This window comes from Fragaria vesca, linkage group LG3 (assembly GCF_000184155.1).
Source record: "Fragaria vesca subsp. vesca linkage group LG3, FraVesHawaii_1.0, whole genome shotgun sequence".
Taxonomy (NCBI): Eukaryota; Viridiplantae; Streptophyta; class Magnoliopsida; order Rosales; family Rosaceae; genus Fragaria; species Fragaria vesca.
The window spans coordinates 4,582,309-4,604,733 of record NC_020493.1 but is presented as its reverse complement, the minus strand read 5'-3'; the positions used below and the strand labels follow the sequence as shown (position 1 = coordinate 4,604,733).

Below are 22,425 nucleotides of genomic sequence, written 5' to 3'. Positions count from 1 at the left end.
CTACTACTACTATATATATATATATATATATATATATATATATATATATGCTTATACACAACCTCACTGCAAGCGTTTCTTATTACTATATTAAGCTTAAGGTTATCACTTATCACCTGCAGTTTCCATATATAAATTTTCACTGATTTACAGAGAGTCCTATATCATATCCAACGTATATATGCCTACCAAGCAGGAACCCAATGATGTCCCTATGACGAGGTTAGTTCTTTTCCTCGTATTTGTTTTCCCAAATAAGCACGATTTTATGGATTTGCGTCTTTGTGTTACCGTTTTTTTTTTGGTCGTGTTTGTGTTACCGTTTAATTGTATGATATCCAGATATGTTTTATTTGATTTTCCCTTGTGTTGTAGTTATGACGACCAACTGCTGGCTCTTACCATTATCATTTCAATGTTAGAGTGATCATACTAATTAAGATTTAAGAGTATAAAGTGCTGCATGTGCAATTTATATATACTAACCTTCCAACCTTCCAGCATGCGCGGGTGCATTGTATCTGTTGTTTTAGATACAACTTAGTTTGAGAATTTTTCGGTCTGATGTATCATAACAACACTCACAAACTCATACTAAAATAAACATAATAATTCACATTAACGTGCATAAGAACCTCAAAAGTAAAGATTACATATTACAAAACGATCAGATCGAAGAAAAGGAAAATCTAGTAGCATTAAGCAAATGCAACCCATTGAGCATTAAACATTTACATTTAAAATCTCAGTTACAAAAAATCTCCATGTATTTCCAACCTTGTTTGCATTCCAAAACTTACAGCAATCAAACACAACCATAGTCAACCAATCTCTTCCTCAAGTTCATCATCTGAAGCTAAATTTTCAAGCTCTCTAGTCACTCACTAAACAAAAGCTGCCAAAGGTTTACTTATAGAATATCATAAGTACCTTATGGAATTATCGTTAAAGTACTACCACCTAAGTGAAAAACCTTTACCTGGTTGCTTACTCAAGGCAATAAATTGTTGACTAATGAGCACAGGGTTAGGTTATTAGGCACGTACATATTCCTACCCTCATTTCTAATTTCTGCTGGCAGCTATTCCACCACATAAAATCAATTGGGAAGAAGAGCTTATAATGATCTCAATATATACCGGAGCCATTAAGTATGAAAGCAGAAATTATTATAGATTAACAACATCTATGTTAATCGAGCTGCAGCTGGCAATTTAATATGTCACCATAATTGAAAAAAGGATCATGTGTGCCTATTTCAGTCTTGTTTGGATTTGTTCCTGCTTTTTCTTTCTACCCCTGTGTCAATTTAACATCAAAATTCAGAGAATAGGTTATAATGAAAAACTAAGGTATATCTAGTTGAAAGTAAAAAAAAAAGAAAAAAAAAAAAGGGTTTTAATGCTTACTCTTGCCGCAAGAGTCTTCCTTGGGTTTAGCCATTACTTTTCTTGTTGCAATTCTGAAAGTTAAAAATTAAGATTTGTATAGTAGTTAGTAACAGATAAATGAACATTTGAGATTATTTTAATAGGATTTTGTTATGAAACAGAAGGTCCATTTAGTGAGTCACCTTGATGATAGAAGGAATTGAACATATACGAACAGCAGAGGCAAATAAAGAGGAAAAGAGGAGAATTGTAATCTAAATCTAAATGATGTAATGACTTCAAACTACCATATGAAGTAAAAGTATTAGGTAGAATATAGTTAAAAACACACCTGCATGCATCGGCATGCTTCTAAGTTCTACCATATGTTTTAAAGGAATGGAGAACCTTTATTTCCTATTCCAATAAGTTGTTTGCAGTCTTCTGTAGCATAAAAAATACAATAATTCAAGTTCAATAATTATTATCCAGAAGCATATTTTACAATTGTGATTTCATACTGTGAATTGTAGCATAACAACTTGATAATGAAAACTAAAATGGCTTATCACCTTCAGAATTAAGCCAACCATAGCTGCCGTGCATTCTCTGCATCAGTTATTCCATTATCACTATCTTTTGAGCTTGAGCTTATAATGGTCACATAATCCTCAAGCCTCTGCACAAAAAAAGAAAAAGAAAAAAAACAAATATGACAAAATTTGGGATAACAATCTAGCTAGTTTCCTGAGTTTGTAGATACCGAACCTCAACCTCAATTAATTGATTTGATCAAAACACATATCCTCGATCTATAATTAATAATACCATTCAACAAAATGGATCATCATACAGCTCTTAACTTAATCTCAATCACAATAACCTCATAAACCCTAGAAGCCCACAAAATCAAATATGTGAAGTACATGTTCAAAAATAAAACAAATATCCATCCTCTCATAGACAAAGAAACACATGCAGCCAGTAAAATTTAAAGATACAAAATTATACGGTAACACCTGAATTTCACACTAAATTTTGCTTCATTAGTTGCACAATTTTTGGATATTCCTACGGCTATTAATTCCTTCTAACCAAAGTGAAAGAGAGAGTTACATACAGGTATGACATCAGCTATTTCGAAGGCGGCTTTGGGCAGGCTGACGGCCTTAAAGCTGATGCTTAGGCCTTCGGGTTCCGACCCGATCAATCGTTGCGACGACGCTTCATGGTGGGAAAATAGCCGGCCGAAACCATCTGTCGATTAGAAAATTCTAAAAAAAAAAAAAAAAAATGAAGAAGAAGATAAACAAAATACGTAGACCCTAAACCAATTCCAAGGAAATCAAAACCAAACCAAAGCGATTCACTCTTTCTTTCTCTCTCCCCAATCTATTTTGTTCTTTCTTCTCCGATTGTTTCTTTCTCTCTTAAACTAAAACTAAATCAATATCATAGATCAGAGAGAGAACCCAGCAATAAACACTAAAATTGTCTCTCCGAAGTTGCATCCCTAGAAACCAAAAGGAAAAAAAGGATGTGATCACTTGCCTGGACAAATCTCTTGATGCTCTTGCACTTGCGAAAACCCCGGCGTCTGAAGAGGAACACTCTTTTCAGTTTCCACTACCTCTCTCCAATTCACTCTCTCTTTCTTCTCTGATTGCCTCTCTTTTTCTCTCTCTGTGTTCCCAATATAGTTTTCGATCTAAACTTCTGAAGCAGTGCGTCAAAGATAAAACAACACAGACGACAAAACAACAACTAAGGGTGAAAGGGTGAATTCAGTGTGGATGGGCTGGCCGTTAAAAAAAACACAACATGGGGGCAAGATGGTGAGGGCACTGTTCCGTGAACAGTAAACCCCCTGTCCGCTTAATAAGTAGAGATATACGTACATCAGAAACTTGAGACTACTGTACGATTAAAAGAGTATTATTAGAAGAGTTTTGGTGCTCCACGTATTGTTAATCGGTTTTTCCTTCAACATCTACATCGTTTCATCACTAATGATATCATTGAATTTCCCCTAGTTTTGATACATTTAGCTGAATTTTTTTTAGTGAAATTCACACACCATTAATTACAATCTACATAAACTTTTAGCTGAAATTTGTTAGTAACTTTTGTTGTAATTGACTTTTTTGTTGTTCTTTCTTATTCTATGAACTACTGTTCTTTGTTCATACAAATCTGGCTAACAAAATAAGTCTGATTATTAGATAACTATTTTGTTGATATGGTTTTATCTAATAAAATTTTCCTAGGCAGTAGGGTTTTCTCTTTGCTACGTGCATTAGCTTTTTAAGACCAAGTATATCTCTACTATAATATAGCCAAACATTCAAAAATTTATCAAAATGTGTTATGCCTATATTACCCTTATATGTCAATTGAGACAATAAATTCAGGGTTATTATAGTAAAAAGAAAAAAAATATAAATAAATATATAAATAGCAAAGAAAAAGATAATTATGAAAGAAACGTGGATAGATAGTGTGGGATTACAAGATTGAAAACTTCCACCTTGAGAAAATAGATAGTTAACCGTGAGTCACTAATTAATTTTAGGTGATTTTATGATAACGTGCAAATATGCACGGGTAAAAGCTAGTGTACTTTAAGAAAAAGAACTATATATTTTTCTAAAATCATACTAAAACCTCTATAAATGAATAATATTTGGGCTACAAAAAATTATTACTTTAGAGAGGTTATTATATTATCGATAAATAAATATTTATTACTTTAGAGAGAGTTTTGTTATTAAGAGTTTACTTTTTTTTTTTTGGAACTACAAACAATTTTCATTGATAGCGTTAGTTGCTTAACCAACTAAAAAAGTTACAGAATAGAGTTTGGTGATAAGCAAATCGAAAAACAGAAAATAAAACTTTGTGACAAGCATATCGAAACACCTCTAGATAACAAACGTGGAGTGTATTTGAGCTATTTGAAAGTTGAGGTAGCCTAAAGCGAGAGTGGCTATTAAATACTCGTCCGCTGCCATGTAAAGATATAACAAGACGTTGTGGTAGTACACATGGTGGTAAATGTCTCGTGGTCCACTCATTTGACATTTTATGCTCAGCATAATAACTTGAATCATTCTTCAATACCACTCCAAACGATTCAAAAGTCTCGGTTACGCCAAAATATTCATAGCTTACCGGATCAAAACCTCCAGGATCCCAAATGTGAAACCCTAACTGATTAGAGCTCCTTATTTTGGCCCACAAGACCCTTTTCCAGTTTATTGATTTAGGTCCTGAACCATTATTGGGCCTCCAATCAGATTTTTCTTTGGGCACCCAGGCTGATTTGGCCCTAAAACATGGTTGGGGCACCCAAGCAGACCCCTGCCCTCTATTCCTACACCCAAACAACAGTCGTATCCCTGTTGTATAGTGCTCCATTGCTGGCGTTCTTGCCCTCATACCACCATTGGAATAGCACACTGTGATTTCCAACCAACCATCTTTATATCCTAACGCTGAGATCAAACTTACCTCTGATCAGATTGTCGCACCACATATTGGCCAGCCGACCTCAAAATTCTAGGCAAAGTCAACCGATCCAAAAGTCTGGATCTTGTCGCTTCTATCAACACAAACATCCTTTCATCCTTCATCCTTCAGCCTTGCTCGATTGGCATGGGTCAGATTCATCCTGCTGTAGTTTTACCCGTAGAAAGGTACCGGCAAAACTTGATACTCTAACAACGGAGGCTAGTTGTTGTTTTAGTGTTTGGAGAGCCATATCCAAGTGAGATAATCTGGGGAATAGATTGAATTAGCGGGGAATGTACTGGAAGCAATCGGTGATTCAAAGCCGATGAGAGGCCATAAAGTGTGGAGAGGAACGTACCACTTAGAGGAGAGGCTGGAGAAGGCCAAAGAACACTGCGTTGTAGCATCATGATTGGGATTGGTGCCAGAGGAGACTTTGGCTTGGTGGTGACGCCGCTAGATGGCGGCCTTTGTGTTTAAGGATTGGTGGCAGGGTTGCTAAGCGGCTGCCTTAGAGGAAGTCCACCGGCGGGAAAAAAATCCAACCCAGGTTGGATCCACCTCAGCAAAGTAACCCAGTCCAGAATTATTTGTTTCCACCCACAAAATGAGATCACTCATTTTCTAGCCCAGGTTAATTGGGTGGGGAGAAAACTAACCTAGTGAGAGGAGAAGAGTGACCCAGGCGAGTTGCAGCCACCTCAGCCCAGGCCCAAGCTCGTGGCTTGCGTCAGCAATGACGCCTGCATCGCCCGACGCGCTAGGAAGGAACGTTTCATGCACGAACCAACCGCAGCGACGTGCTAAGCGCTTGACTCCACCGACAAGGAGACAGGGACCAAGCCTGAGGGCGCTCGCCTCCCTTTCTTCGACGCCGGAGGAGGCCTGGTCCACTCGCTGCAGAGGTGGCGCAAGGCAGGGGGGCTGTGCGTGCATGCAGAGCTGCTGGGCGTGCTCGCCGTCAGAAGGTTCGCCGTCGGCCGTCAAGAGCAGAATCGACTGGGTGCCCAGAGCAGAATCGATTGGGTGCCCAGAGCAGAATTTTTAGTTTTTTTTTTCTTTTTTTTATTTATAAATTTATAGGAAAAATCTGTAAAAATAAATAAATGTCATGAAATAAATATTTTTTAAGCTTCTTGTTACTTATATGTCATGAAATAAAACATTAATTTTAATATGTCATATAAATTGCATTTATTTACACATAAATTATTATTTATTTATACATAAAACGATTAATTACATTTAAAAATGTATTTTAAAATTTAATAAACAGTCACTGCCACGTGGCAGCAATCTCACATTTTAAACGGGTGGAAACTGCTGCCCAGTCACAGTCTGCTGCCTAGTCACAGTGACCCAGAGTGACCCAGGTCACTGTATTTATTCTAACCCAACGGGTGAACTTGCTCTTAGGGTTGAGAACAAGCTAGTCTCAAGAGTTACTTAATTTGTTAAGAGTTTCCTTCATTTTTCATAACACACGAAAAAAGCAAAGAACTATGATACACGGAAAAAGCAAAGAACTATAATTTTTAAATATTTATTTAATCAATTATTACTTTATATATTTGTTGGGACCTAAATAGAGTCTATAAAAATTATTATCTTATGTATTTAGCGAGATTCTTAGTAATATGAACTGGTTCCAAGTTGGGACTAGAGAAATTCACTATTTAATTGAGGCTATTCGATGTTTTACTGCATGTATTGACTTTAAAATGTACAACATGCATCACATAGATATATGACGGAGTCTATTTCGTTTTGATTTTCTCTTTAATTTCTCATCAATTCCATTTGATCATATTTTCTTTTTATCAGCGTCACACGGAGAAGGATGTACAATTTTGACAATATTGAGAAGGAATCGCAAGATCCCCCATGGAGAGACCGAGATTCTTTTTCAACAAAACAAAATTTGGAAGGAAAACTTCTTTCAGTTTCATTCTGGAATAAGATGTTCGTAATCGCATGTGTGATTGCAGTCTCACTAGACCCATTGTTCTTCTACATTCCCATCATCGATGGAGAAGAAAAGTGCCTTGGAGTAGACAAAGAGTTGAGGACTATAGCTCTCATTCTGCGATCTCTCACTGATGTTACTATCGTTGTGAATATCATATATCATGTTTGCATCGCCATTAACGCTGCTTACAAAGCACACAAAGGAAATAAGAATGAATTAGAATGGGATTGGGAATTTTCAAAGGTATCGGCAGCTGAGATAATTCCATTTGCTAAATTAGTTGCTTGGAAGCTAGCATGGCACTATACGCTAACCAGCATTTTAGCTGTTTTTCCAATGCCACAGGTATGCAGATCATAATTTGAGTGAATCCAGTCATTTTACATTGCTAGCTAGAAAGGTTAGCTATCTTACCAAAATTTGTTTTTTTTTTTTTTTTTTTTTTTTTTCCTAGTTTCTTTTAGTATTTGTCTTCTACAACATGAGAGGCCGTGGTTACTTGGAGCGTAGAAAAATTCTCAATGTCTTTCTCCTCGCTCAATACCTGCCAAGGATTTATCGAATTTACCGATCATCTCAGAATCTCAGACAAACTACTGGAATATGGGCTAAAGCATTGTTTAATTTTTTCTTATATCTCCTTGCAAGTCATGTAAGTTTTGTTTTCATCAATCATGTCGCTTCATTTTAATCTTTGGTGTGCAAACTAGCTACTCGATGAATAGTGTTGCTCAAAAACTGCTGACTTATTAAGACAGATTTGTTTAGTTATCAGTTTTATTTTCATTAAACGAAAACAGATCGATTAGATATATAGCTACATGAGTTTTCCTTATTCGTCTAATAATATTCTCAGTAAATATTTTTCAGGTCCTGGGAGCTTTTTGGTATTTCTTTTCTATTCAACGAGAAACTTCTTGTTGGTGTCGGGCATACAACAGTTCAAATGAAGGATGTATGAGTACCTTTTACTGTGAGGGTCACAATACTACTGAAAGAAATGCCACGTTCATTAATCAATTTTGCCCAATAAACGTTGATGAGAATGCCACGGCCCCTTTTGATTTTGGAATATTTTTGGATTCCCTCAAAAATAATATCACGAGGAAGATCCATTTTGGGACGAAGTTATCATACTCTTTTTGGTGGGGATTACGTAATCTAAGGTTTGTGTATATGCATGGAAGTCTCCATACTTGTTTTACATTAAGTTTGAATCTTTACTAGACGTGGGGATGAGCTTTCCAGCTAGACTGAGTTCCAAATCTCTTTAAAAAAAATTATAGTAATTTTTTCGCGTAATCACACTAGTGCATGCATTGTTAACATCTTAATCTTACTTTCGGCTTTTTGCAGTAATTTTGGTACGAATCTCGAAACAAGTACTTTATTTCTGTTATTGGAGACATGCTTTGCAGTTTTTATTTCTGTTATTGGCTTGCTACTATTTCTATATCTCATCGGAAATGTACAGGTTGGTTATAAATCTCTCTAATGGCATGGTACTGTATATGTATCTTTGGGTTCATGTGTTCAAATTTCTTTTTTCTTTTTTTAGAAGATATATGTTCAGTTTAAATACAAACATCATGATTCACTTTATGGTGTTTTCATATGTATAGTTTATAACCTATAGTTAGGCTGGAATTAACAAGATAATAATCGAGCTTCTTAATCGTTTGTGGTGAAACAGACATTTATATCCATGGAAACTCAAAGATGGGAGGAGATAAGAAACAAGATACAGTTAAAGGAGAGAGATATATTAGGATGGATGGAAAGAAATGACCTCCCAGACGATATGAAGAAACAAATTATGAAGAACATAAACGATAAACTGGAAGAGAACAAAGATGCTGATCTTGAGAATATATTCTCTATTCTTCCGGTGTATACCAAGAAATTTCTAAAGCGGTTCCTCTGCATGAAACGCTAAAGAAAGTATGTCCCAAATCTCTCTCTCTCTCTCTCTCTCTCTCTCTCTCTCAACACGTAGCTAATTCTGCGATCCATTATTCCGTACGTACCAAAGCTTGAAAGGATGGATGAAATAGTGTTGCAAATGATGTGCGACAATCTAAAGCCGGTGATATACGCCGAGGACACCCCGCTATTTCAAATTGGAGATCCGATACGTAGCATGCTACTCATTACAGAAGGTACATTATTCATATACAGAACTACCAGTAATGATAGTTGTGTCGCATCTGAGAACGCAAAAAGGGGTAGTATTTCAAGTTCCCCATCAGGTAGCAACCTTGGCAAAGGTGACTTCTACGGCGTGGAAGAACTGATCGAGTGGGTAACACAAGACAAGGATTTTAGCCAGCTTCCCCAACTCTGCCTTCAATGTGAAATGCGATTCAAAAGTAGAAGGCTTTGTTCTGACGGCCAAGGACTTGAAAAGTGTAGTTGCCAAATGTGAAAACTGGTGGAAAGTAGGCATCAGCAAGTCAGATCAAAACAAATGGTAGAAATGTGCAGCAGAAACCTGGAGTGAATTCCCAGTTCCAGTAGCCGGCTTGGAAAAACCAATGATCATTTGCTTATTAGTGTGTATTTGTATAACTATTGTTTTGGCCACACGTCTCAGCAGGGGCAGAGTCGGAACTTTGGTGATTCAAAAGTAAAAAAAGAGATTGCGGGACGTGCCACCTCACGGACGAGGAAAGAAATGCGTTGCGGCTAGACTTCTAAACAAGCGAAGAAGGGGTTACCGGTGCCACCTCGCGGACGAGGGATTACGAGTAAAACCTCTTGTCACATGTGAATCGATACTCACTGTTAGAGCGAGCAGAGCAATAAATAGGGAGAAAGGTGAATCAGGAAGGGGTCTGAGAACTAAGGCGAAGTGCACTTAGAACTTAGCGTTTCGAGGATGCTCGAGGATTTGTACTTGTTTTTGTGTGATTGATTGTGTCAAGCTCCCTTATATAGCGATTCGCAAGTAATTCGCAGAGACCTAATCACAACTCATTCGGACTCAGCAATTAGAATTCCACAAGGATACGATCAGCTCGCGAGCCGCGCGATCCATGCAACACGTGTCCAGAACAGACTTCGCCTAGGTCTCGCTCACCGCCCCGCATCATCTCACTGTAGCGTCGTACGCAAACTCGAACACTAAGCGATCCTATCCCGCGGAGTACTACAGTCCATTTCCAACTCTACCTCGCCATGCACTGCAGAATCCTACACGAACTGAAACAAAGGATCCCGCGAGGACATCAAATCCCGCGGGGTATCAGAATCCTTGCAAAACTCCAGCTCGCGTGTTGCCAGACCTCGCCACCCTTCGTGGGCTTTGCATTAAAAAAGGGCCACAGGTACTAGCCCAAATGTTATCCAAAACGTACCCCGAGTCTTGGACCAAAATACCCACTGGGCTCAAACATTGCCCCCTAGGCCTTGAGCTTAATCCATTTCGCAACGGATAAGAGAAAAGGCCTTATGATAGGAGCACAAAGTGTCATGTTCTTAATATGTTTATACCCTTTATTTACCCTTTGTTAACTCCTATTTAATTGTTTTAGCTTTATATTTGTGTTTAGTATAGAATAATTGCTTAATATAGAAATATGTAGGTTTTAGTGTTAGAATACATAGTATTTTCGGATTTGAATAATTTGGTGTTGAAATTGTGCTAAGTGTTGGAGATCCTTGTTTACTCATGATTCCTGTCTTGATCAGGATTCCATCTTTCCTCTTTCCTAGTTTCTAATTTTCTTATTTCTATTTCAGGAAAGTCTAAACCCGTGTTGACCAGGAAATGTTTTCCTAACTCATGAGGGAAAGGTGGCCGGCAGCTAGGAGTTCCTGCTTGAGCTAGGAGAAGTACAATCCGAGATATGTATGGAAGATGCCGTGAGATTTCCCAAGTCACCAAGGAAAGAGATCGTGCGGCCTAAGAGAGAAGGTTTTCCAAGTTCAAGATGGTTTTGTCATTCCTTAATGCATAAGGATTACTTGAAGACCAAGAGAGGAAGTTAAATCCAACTTGGACTTGGTTTTGCCGATTTAATAAGGATTCCTTGTGCTTGAGGAATTCTTGGAGATCAAGTCTTGTTACTCTATATATAGGGCACGGCATGGCAGCAGTTTATCATCATCAACCCGTGCAAAATTACACCAAAGCTTTGCCGAAACTCCATCATTCTCCAAACACCATAATCCGAACTCACCATCATCCTTGATCCGAAGCAAGTAGCCTAGGGTTCCGCTCACTCGAAGAATAGAACAAGTAGGGATATTTTGAGAGTGAATTCCATCTTTTACTTTCGGATTAGAATGTGTTCGTTCTTTTTTATGTTTGTTTTAGGTTTTTGCTTAAGTATATTTCGATTCTTGTCTATGAGATAGAAGTACTTTTAAGCCATGTGTTGAATTGAAGTTTATGATTTATGGTCAATGATTTTAGGTTTTATGTCCATGTACTTTAAGATTTTCGGTGTATTCTTCTATTTTCATGTGTAATTGATACAAGTAGTTGATGTTGCATGTGTTAATCATCCAAGGTTCGACTTTGATACAAGTAGTTGATAAGTTGCATTGTCTTTGTTATTTCACCGATTTTCTACCTATGTTTGATTTGGACTTGTGCTTAAGCACATCGATTCTTTATGTGATACGTAATTGCATGATTGGTTTATGTGTGTGACCTATAAGTAGAGCACGTAGCCAAGCTTGTTTGTGTCACGATGTTGAATAAAACCCGTAGTCTAATTCAAAGTATGTCTATGTCATAGGAACCACGTAGGAACTTATGTGCATATCAAATTTAGGTTGTGTATTTGCTCACGGTGTGGACTTAATTGAGATTAGAGATCATCTTCTTTGTTCTTGCATGGTTGTTTAGTTGTGTTTGCATGATGGTTGGTTGATCACATGTAAATATGTATAGAGGTAATTTAGGATTTATTTCAAATGTCTATTCTGAAATCATCAAACCTTTAAACCCTATATGCTTATTTCGACATTTATATTAGGTTAGTGGATCTACCCTGTAGTTGGATCCCCGGTTTAGAACGATCCCTGCTTGCTTTATACTACGATTGATTTGTTGACAGGGTTAATTGATGCGTGTGCAAATACGTTTTATCAAATGGCGCCGTTGCCGGGGATCCTTCGGGATCCTCGATCTTTTTGAATTGTCGAAATTTGCATTGTATATATGTCTATATGTTTATATTTGTAAAGTTAAAACCATGAATTTGTATATGATGTAATTGTGTTTTATTTTTGTCTTTCTACTTTAATACTTGTATAAATAATGTTGTAGGTTGTAATGCACAGGAATAGGTAAGATCCCTTTTGTTAATTCTAGCCTTAACCCTTCTTGTTTACTTTCGGGTTTGCATGAGGTTGTGGGCGGCTTTTATTAACACTTGGAGTCATGTTTGGTTCATAAGTTTGTTGCTAGCTGAGTACATCGGTACGCTCCTTCTATTACTCTGGTGCATGGGACCAAAATTGGATCTCAAGAGCCTTGAAGACATACATCTCGGTGATGGAGTTCTCATTGCTCACTAAACGAGTCCTACCATGTTCACTATCTCTAGATTGAGCTATTGACCTTTAGAAACCACGCTTCAAGCTGGTGATCGAAACATCTATATCTAGGCCGCACGTCCACCGTGTCTTACCATCTAGAATCATTATTTATTTAAGTGTTTTAGTAGCAACTCGAGAATAAGCTTGTATGACTTTGTAATCTTAAAGATTGGTGCCATGCATGTATGATTTTGTATTTAATTTGATTCGAAATTTATCTCTTGATTTTCGAATTTCTTTTGTTTTCCTTTGTTTTGTTTTTCCTTTGATTGATTTTTGGAACCCTTGGTTCCTTTCTCTTATTTATAAGAACCCTTGGTTCTTAGCTTAGTTTAGTTTATTGCTTTTGATTTCGTTTTATACTCATGCATTCTAACTTGATCTTGGCCAAATGGTTTTTCAGGTGCTAGACGTGCATGCAACCTCGACTCACTCGTTCGTCTTCACAAGGAGCTCTTGTTCCATTGAATCCGGAGATTGACCGTGCTTGTAAAGAACAAATAAAGAAGCAAAAAGGACCATCAAGTAGCACGGTTGGACCTTTGGAATTTGAAGAGCAAGATCCTCCTTCTCCCTTTCGAATCTAGTCCGAATCTTCATCTTCATCCGAATCCGAGATTGACTGTGAGGAAGACAAGTCCGACATCGACATGACCGACTCACCACTCAAATCTGCTTTCATCCCCACAGCCCCGGAATCATCTTCATGCATTGCTTTTACTGTGCCTAATGAAGCCAACTTCTCCATACCGGTTCAGTTGCTTGGGCAATTGCCTAAGTACTCGGGTTCTCCAATGGAGGACCCTAATGTTCACCTTAGAGAGTTTCTCGATATCTGCAGATTTCTTTTATTTCCTTTTACTCTTAAAGATGATGCTAAGCGTTGGTTGTATTCTTTGTCTGCAGGAATCATCACCAATTGGAATGAGATGACCTCGAAGTTCTTGAAACAATTCTTCCCTGCGCAACTCACGAAGAAGCTAAGGAGGGAGATTCAGAATTTCACTCAAAAGGATGGTGACAGTCTCTATGAGGCATGGGAAGAGTTTCAGGAACTTCAGAGGAAGTGCCCTCATCATGGAATTACTTTGGACGAGTTAGTTCAAGCTTTTTATGAGGGACTTGACAACACCAACAAGGGTATGGTGGACTCTGCATGTGGATGCACATTTATGAACAAGACCGGACGGCAAGCATATAACTTAATTGAGGACTTGGCAGATAACAATGGTCAATTCAGCACCAAGAACTCAAGGAAGTCGGCAGGAGGCCGTGGTGGTGTCTATGACATTGAAGCTCAGAATCAGATGATCACGTTGGATAGGAAGCTTGATGTCTTGGTCAAGGCTTTCAATGGTTCGAATCTTGGCAACCAAGCTTGTGGAATTTGCTCACTTTCGGATCACTCTACAGATTCATGTCCGAATGGTGCCTTGAGTGAGGCGGAGTTGAACTTTATGGGACAACAGAGGCAACGTTATGATCCATATTCGAACACTTACAATCCTGGAATTAGAGATCATCCGAATTTTCGGTGGAGTAACAACAATGCTCAACCGGCCAATATTCAAGGTCAAGGACCTCGTCCTTCAGGTTTGTTCATGAGGCCTCAGGTACCTCAAGGTTTTGTTCCTAACTCTTCTAATTTCGCGCCTAATAATGCCAATGTTCAAGGTTCAAATAATAATGCTAGTTCTTCTACTCCTAATTATGATGAACTCTTGAAGTCCCTTGCTCAAGGGCAACAGAACTTAACATCTGCAACTCAAGCTTTAGTGACAGGTCAACAGGCTAATTCTAAAGAGATCACGGAGCTCAAGAAGCAGATGGGACAGGTTATCGATTTCATAGGTAAAATGTTTTGGCCATATGTCGGCGCATCCGTGTAAACACCTACCGCAGGTCTTCAACGTGGGTTTCCCGTGTTTTGGTTTTGACTACCACATCGTCGATGTATACTTCGATCAACTTCCCCAAGATGTCATGAAAGATGAGGTTCATGGTGCGCTGGTACGTTGCCCCCGCGTTTTTAAGTTCGAAAGGCATGACAACATACTCGAACGCGCTGGCAAAACCAGGGCAGCGGAAAGCGGTCTTATGTCGATCTTCCTCAGCGACGGGAATCTGATGGTATCCGGTCGTTCCATCCATAAAGGATAACACCTCGTGCCCCGCAGCGGCATCAATGAGTAGGTCAGCCACAGGCATGGGGTATATATCCTTCGGCGTTGCATTGTTTAGGTCGCGGTAATCAACACAGACGCGCATCTTGCCATTTTTCTTGCGAACGGGGACAACATTGGACAGCCACTCGTTATACTTTGCCACGCGAATGATGCCCGATCGGTGCATGCTTTCGATCTCTTCCTTGACTATGATATGAGTCTCAGTTCGCATGAATCGGCCGTCCTACCGTACTGGACATCGGTCGGGATAAGTTGGTAACCGGTGGCAGACCAAGTCCGGGGACAAGCCGGGCATATCTTCATATTTTTCAGCGAAGCAATCCCTGTACTCGCGTAACAGGGCAAGAAGGTTTTCCTTTTCGTTCTCCGCCAACTTAGCACTGATAGAAATAAGTAAGGGCTTTTCTGCAGTCCCTACGTCAACTTGTGAAATGGGGTCGCGGACTTGAGGTGGTGTGTCGTCCAAGGCGGTGGGAGCTAACTGAATAACTTCCTCCTTGGTATCGGAATAATCCACCACTTCATCTACATATTTCATAGTCGCGACCTTGTCGTAGGTTTCGCGTTCTGCCCAGTACGAAAGGAGTCTTTCGCACAAGGACTCGCCAGCCTCGCGTGCCTCCTCTGAGAAGGCACTATTCATCAGAACGGGGTGTGGGATCCGCGATGGTGTGAGGACGTTGCAAGTCGTCCTTCGCCTGGGTAAGTCCCCATCGCGTTAGATTGGAGACCGTTATTCCATATGGACGGCCCTTGTTATTGACGCCTTGAACATCCAACGGACCCATGTATGTGGTATAATATCGGGCATCGTTGAAGTTGGCGGAGATGGAGAATGGCCGTGGGTCGGCTTTGATGATGACCGCTTCACGGTTCTCGGTGTCCCAAATCATGAGTTCTTGGTGCATGGAGGAAGGCACGCAAAAGCTTCTGTGGATCCAATCTCGGCCAAGAATCATGCTGTAAGAGGAAGCGCATTCGGCGACGAAAAAAGTGTAAACCCGTGATGCCGGCCCGAACTTGACCCGTAGAAATAGCAAGCCTAGGGTCCTGGACATCTGCCCGGTGAAGTTCTTGACTGTTAAGGACGTGGTTTGGATCATCGAGCGCGGGATGTCTAGATGTCTAGGAGTCCCATGGTACGGGTTGTGACAACATTGACCGCGGCACCGGTGTCGACCATGACCTTGTTGATCATTTTCCCTTCGACTTCGGCCGTGATATACAGTGGCCGTATGTGAGTGGCCATGTCCAAAGTTGGTGTGGAGAAGGTTAGAGTTTGCTTATGTTTGATACTGCTCGTAATTTCCACTTGTGGGGCTTCGTCGGCCGGTGCCAGAACTAGGCCCATTTCGCTGCTGCATGGCGGGAGTATGCTACTGACATCCACGCTGTTGACGGGAATATCCGCCGCACTGCAGGTTGTGTTTGGTGGGAGAGCGTATCTTTCCGAAATGAAGAACACCATCCCGACTTGAAAGGAGAATTGTATATGAACTAGGACCAGAGGAGTGTCAATGACCCCGTGTTCCCCTTCGAGCACCGCGAAAGCGTCTGCTTCGCGGCTAAACCCTTCATCAGCACCCCATCCTGAGACCTCTACCATATTACAGGTGAATGATTCTGCCTGCTCTTCGTCCCGGTCTTCCTCTAGGTTAAGTCGAGGTTCGGAATGTGCCTCGTCGTCTTCTGAATTCTCGCGGAAACGTTGGGCCTTTTGTTGGGCGAGGTTAGGACTAGAGGATGCCTGTGTGGCTATTGGTGGCTCTTAAGCCTCGGGTTGCCGCGAGAGCCATACTGACTTGGTTGAAGGCTGATGGTCCCTGGCTGGTTGTTTGTCTGTTGCCAAAGGAGCCTTATTGTTGTCTTCCTTTTTCAACCGTTGTAGGGCGGATACTCGGGGAACCATCCGGGTCTCGGGCTCCGGGGTAGACCGTGCCTGAGGCTGGTGTGGTGGTGGTGGCTCCCTTCTGATATTGGCCTCCGGATTTTGACGTTCCCGTTGCCATGAGGGCTGAGACGGTTCGCGTTTTGACTCTGGGTCCGGGGTCGTGAACAGCTTACGCCTAGGACCGGTAGGCGGAGCCCTTCTCCGCTCGGGCTCCGGTGACGGCCTGTGCCGAGGAGCTTGTTGATCCTTTCTCTTTTCAGGCTCTGGTGACGGTTTGGGCCTAGCAAGTTGTGGATCCCTTCTTCTTTCAGGTTCTGGTGATGGCTTGCGTCTGGAAGGCTGTGGATCCTGCTTTGGTGGAACCGCGAGTCGGCAAAAGACGTTTGCTTTGGGCGCAGGCTCGTCGCCAAACTGCTCGCAAATCCTTGGGGGTGTGATAGGCGGCATTTGAAGGAATGCGCGCAAACCCTCTGCTTCCCTCCACATCCGCTCAGGCGTCTGTGCGAGCTGTGAGGGGCCTACAGCGCCCTCTTCGACAGCCCTTGAGGCACGTAGGATGCTACCGTATCGCTTTTGGAGCTTTCGCTTTTTAGACTTGCTGATGGTAACTGCCTTGCCCCCTTGCTGTGTGTACCAGACCCCATCCTTGATTGCTGACTTGGACGTCGGGGCAATATATGGGTCGGTTAGGACGCCTTTACGAGGGCTCGAGGCCTCGTTGTTGTGACGCTCACTGTTGGAGTCTAACATGTCCATCTCACTTGTGGTAAGGGATGAAGGTACCGCCTCTGCCCAATGTGTATAGACGAATGTCTCGAGACGTTCTATCCTCCTTTGCAGCTCTTCTCGAGTCCTGGGACTCATAGGCTGGGAATCTTCAACGGGGGACGATCCATCGTCCCTTATGACTGCTTTGCCCTTATCTTTGCGGGAGGGGCGGTCTGGTTCGAGCTGAGCGACCAACTGTCGAGTTGGGTCGTCTGCTTTCCCCTTTTGGTTATTCGGGACAGTATAGTTATTCGCCGGCCGTTTGCCGTTTCGGCCCGGCGGTTCACGTAAACCTGCATTTGGCGACAAGTCTAATGTGATTCTTCGTTGGCCGACTCGAGGCCAAGCGAAGTCAGCCGTTGCGATCATGAAATCACCCTTATTCTCAAAGCGAATATACCCGAGGTCGAGCCAGTCTTGAACCTGGTCTCTGAGTTGCTGGCATTCGCAGGTTCTGTGCCCCCAGCTATTATGAAACTTGCAGTGAATGCGCCCCTCCTTATATTTTATGTAAGGCAAGGAATTGGCCACTGTGACGAGCCCGTCATCAATGAAATCGTTTAAAACCTCATGTGCAAGATCTTCGTTGTAGGTGTATTGGCGACGTGGCCGGCGGGCACCATCGTCACCTTCCTCGCGGCCCCTTTTAGGTGCCCGGCGTCGATCTTCATCCTCGGTCTGATCGGCCCAGTTTACCTCGACCATGCCAACTACAGGCGGGAAAGGGTCTATATCAACCAACGAGGCCGTACTACCCGGTGTTTTCATCTTTAGTTCGCCTAAGTTCAGCCATGTCTGCAGCTGGTCTCGAAGCTTGACACAATCTTTGGTGTCATGATTGTAAACATTGTGGAAGGCGCAGTACTTCTTGTCCTTCAGCTCCTCCTTGGGCGGCATCTTGTGATCCAAGCGCACGTATCTTGCCTCGATTAGGTCATTAAAGACCAGATGGGCGTTCTTAGCATCATAGGTGTACGACTCGTACTCTGGCTTGGTCCATGCAAAGGACTGGATGGTGATTGGCTCGCGCGTTATTTTCAGGTTTTTCAATTTGTGAGCCAACGGCTTGCCAGTCAGTTCTACTGCGCCAATATCTTCATGTTCCTGATCCGGGCGAGCTTCCTCAGACCTTTGATAATATGAATCATAAGTAGGGGCCTGCAGGCTTAATGCCCCCACTGTCCGATTCTTCCCTGGTATGTAGGTTCCTTTGGAGGCATTTGTTTTGTCATCCAACTCGTTCAAGATTAGCTCGTAGCTACCGACTTTGTTAATCAGGTCACCCATGGAAGTAAAGCGCTCTCCGTGATGCTTTCAACCGCTGGCGGTGCTCCAGGCCTCTAATAGCCAACTTAATGGCTTCCTGCTCAGGTAACAGGTAATCACACTTGGCTTGCTGGATCTTGAAACGCTGGAGGAAAGAAACTCCAGACTCCATGCTTTGCTGGCTCATCTGTGTGAGGGAATCGAGGCCGACTTCAGGTTCAATTGTGCCGTATGTCTCTCGGAAAAGTCTCTCCATAGTAGGCCAGTCGGCTATTGACCCAAGCTTCAATCTGGAGTACCAGGTAAAAGCAGCTCCGGATAGAGAAGTCCCAAAAAGCTTGAGTTTAAGCATATCATCATTCCCGTATTGGCCGCATTGGACTTTGAAACGAGCCATATGTGTTGCTGCATCTTCCCTTGTCTCCCCGGAGAAAGTGGTGAAGACAATATTCTTAAACCCATGAGGGAAGGGATATTGTGCCATGCTATCAGGATAGGGATCACGATAATGCAAGTTAGCATCACCTTTTCCAGTTTGCTCCTTGACTATGCTCGAGATGAGCTGGCGCCAATCGGTTGCCGTTACTGGTGTGGACTCTGCCCCCTGATCGTGGCCGTGCCATGCAGAGAGGCTAGGGGCCTGCACGATGTTCTTAGGGGTCGAACTGGAATAAGCTATAACTGGGTCATCTGGTGTCCCGATCCCTTGAGATGGGAAGACACCAGAGCCCCTGAGTGTAACTCCAGGGCTGCCCGGCGAGGGTAGAAGGGGTGGCGTCTTTGACGAACTGGCCCCCAATGTGAATTGGGGAGTCTTCTGGGCCCCGACCTTCGGATTTCCTCTAGGGCTTTCATTAGGTGGAATGTACCTTGAGCCCTCAGTTGCACTTGAACTAGCTAAGTTCAAGGTATGATTTTTTGGTGCCTGAGCCTGTATCCAGTCTTCCACTTGCAGGACCCTTAAGCTCAGATTATCATGTCGCTCTTTGTAGTCCTCAAGCTTTTCCATGCCATTCTTACTTCCAAAGAAAGAAGCGTCCTGCTGTTGTTGTAGCTTGGTGTCGTGTTCGTCCAAGCGACGGGTTTGCTCATCCAAGGTTTTTGTGAAAGCCGCCTTGCTCTGATCCAATTCTTTCTGGATCCTTTGAAGGGAACCTTCCACCAAGTCTTTATCTTCCCTGACTTGACCAGTAACGTAGTTAAACTCCTCGCTGAGCCTAGAAAGGTTTTCTTGGTTAGCGAGCTAGATAGTTCTATCCTTAGTGACCTGTTCAGAGAGGTCTTTAACGCTTTGCTGGGTGGTGTCGACTTTCGAGCTGAGCGAGTTGAGATTATTCTTCAGTTCCCCAAACATCTGGCGGACTTCGTCCGCGGGCAAAGTAGGTCCTGCGTCCTGGGTTGGTCGTAAACCTGTCATTGTGGTTTCGCTATGGTCGGGGTTGCCAAACCGAGCGAGAACCTCTTCTTGGGTGAGAGATCTGCAAGCTGCGTTGTTATGGGGCTTGTATTGTGGAGATTTATGTTTCAAACAAGAAATCGAGGGTCTCCCGTATGGGGATCCGCCTGATTTCCCAATGATGACGAGAATGTTATACTCCCGGTCCCACTGGGCGTGCCAATGTTTTGGCCACACGTCTCAGCAGGGGCAGAGTCGGAACTCCGGTGACTCAAAAGTAAAAAAGGAGATTGCGGGGCGTGCCACCTCGCAGACGAGGAAAGAAATGCGCTGTGGCTAGACTTCTAAACAAGCGAAGAAGGGGTTACCGGTGCCACCTCGCGGACGAGGGATTACGAGTAAAACCTCTTGTCACCTGTGAATCGATACTCACTGTTAGAGCGAGCAGAGCCACAAATAAGGAGAAAGGCGAATCAGGAAGGGGTCTGAGAACTAAGGCAAAGTGCACTTAGAACTTAGCGTTTCGAGGATGCTCGAGGATTTTACTTGTTTTTGTGTGATTGATTGTGTGTGTCTTTTGATTGTGTCAAGCTCCCTTATATAGCGATCCGCAAGCAATTCGCAGAGACCTAATCACAACCCATTCGGACTCAGCAATTAGAATTCCACAAGGATACGATCAGCTCGCGAGCCGCGCGATCCATGTAACACGTGTCCAGAACAGACTTCGCCTAGGTCTCGCTCACCGCCCCGCATCATCTCACTGTAGCGTCGTACGCAAACTCAAACACTAAGCGATCCTATCCTGCGGAGTACTACAGTCCATTTCCAACTCTACCTCGCCATGCACTGCAGAATCCTACACGAACTGAAACAAAGGATCCCGCGAATTAAACACTCATATAGGGTTACTACGCTCGCGTCCAACGCTCACATCACACCATAATGCGGCTATATGCTACGCCATTAAGGTGGACAGACACATAGGGCTAGCTAGCATTTTTATACATACTCTCCTCATAAATACATATTTATATTCACCGAAAATCCCATTTTCGGTAACTCTCCAAGAGAAATAAAACCGTCAAAATAAAATGACATCAAAATGCTCCACAACATTAATTGTTCATCTATGAACTATAGCATGCATTTTATTTAAAACAAAAGTCCACTCACAACTCTAGGCATAAGCCCAACGAAATCCAAATCGCCACTCCAATGAGGTTTCCTTGAACCCTGACACAAATTTATAATTAAATTCCCAACTAAAATCCAATATTAAAACAAAATAGGCAAAATTAAATATGAGCCGCAACCACGCTCATCCTTGCCCAACTTCGCCTTTCCTAAAACGAAACGATCCAACTTTAATACCATAAACGGCAGCCGTAATTACAATCTCCCCAGAACAACAACTTAAATCCTACGGCCGGATTCTACATTAATTAACTGCCAAAAATACCAAACTTCGGAAAATCACAAATCTATTCAAAACTCATCCGAAAATTCCATAACTCACTTCAACAAACTCCTCTTAATATTCTAAATTTAAAACCCTAAAAATCTTCCAAACAGTGGCGGCACCGGCGCCGGCCGGAGGCCGATTCCGGCGACCTCCAATGCCTATGAAATTTTGACAGAATAATCCTCTCATCATACTCTACAACTTTCCTAACTAGCACAAACCCAAAATCCAAGCCTAGCTATGCCAATCAAGCAAAAACATCAAAATCGCCCTAGAACTTCCACCTCAAATTTCTCTTTACCTGAAGCGAACCGGAGTGAGTCCTTTTAGGGCAAGGCAGCTAGGTTGGAGACCTACAAAACCATACCAAGCTTGTCCGGATTGGTGGCCGGAGGAGGGAGTTCCGGCGATGGAGGACTTTGGGCAGCCCGAGGTTCTAGGCGGGAGAACTCCTTCACGGCGGCGCTAGGGTGGCTGTCACTAGTCCAGGGATGTAGCTGGGTCGGAGGGCAACCGAACGGGACCGGTGCGGCGGCGGTTGGTGGCCGGACGACGGCGGACAGCCAAGAAGAAAACCGGCGGGGAGAGAGGGCTCGGGTGCGGGAAAACCGGGAAGGAGAGAGAGAGAGAGAGAAAAAGGGCTGGGCTTTGACCACACCTTGGCCCGGTCCAACCTTCTTATACCACCCAAATCCAAAATAAAACACCCCGAAAAATAATACCCGAATAGAAATTACCTTTTACTAGCTAAAATTTACCATTTTTACCGTTGCCATATTTTCTCCTACGAATAATTCACCGAAATTAATCGTCCCTCAAAACACCTCTAGGGACCGATTAAACTATTACATCAATGACGGAGACGGTAAAATTCTTATTATAACCAAGCTAGTAAATAAGGTAAAAATTTAAGGGTCGGGATGTGACACCAAGACTTTAGGTTCAAGTTTTGTAACATAAATTACGAGTTCGATTAATTAGTCTAGTTAGGTGTAAACGCAACGTACTTCTTTATTATTCAAGCCTTATTTTTTGAGTTAACAGACATAAACAA

General features: G+C 42.3%; 1 pseudogene across 1 annotated transcript in view; it reads left to right on the top strand.

The window, feature by feature from the left end:
• The window catches only part of LOC101303497, a 42,003-nt pseudogene that overhangs the window by 15,463 nt on the left and 4,115 nt on the right, over positions 1-22,425 (top strand). Inside the window, exons 4-9 of the transcript XR_184360.1 lie at positions 6,869-7,194; positions 12,987-14,234; positions 15,143-15,287; positions 15,405-15,547; positions 16,788-16,907; positions 17,317-17,420. The product of XR_184360.1 is annotated as an uncharacterized LOC101303497 (transcript). The remainder of the gene's footprint in view (positions 1-6,868; positions 7,195-12,986; positions 14,235-15,142; positions 15,288-15,404; positions 15,548-16,787; positions 16,908-17,316; positions 17,421-22,425) is intronic.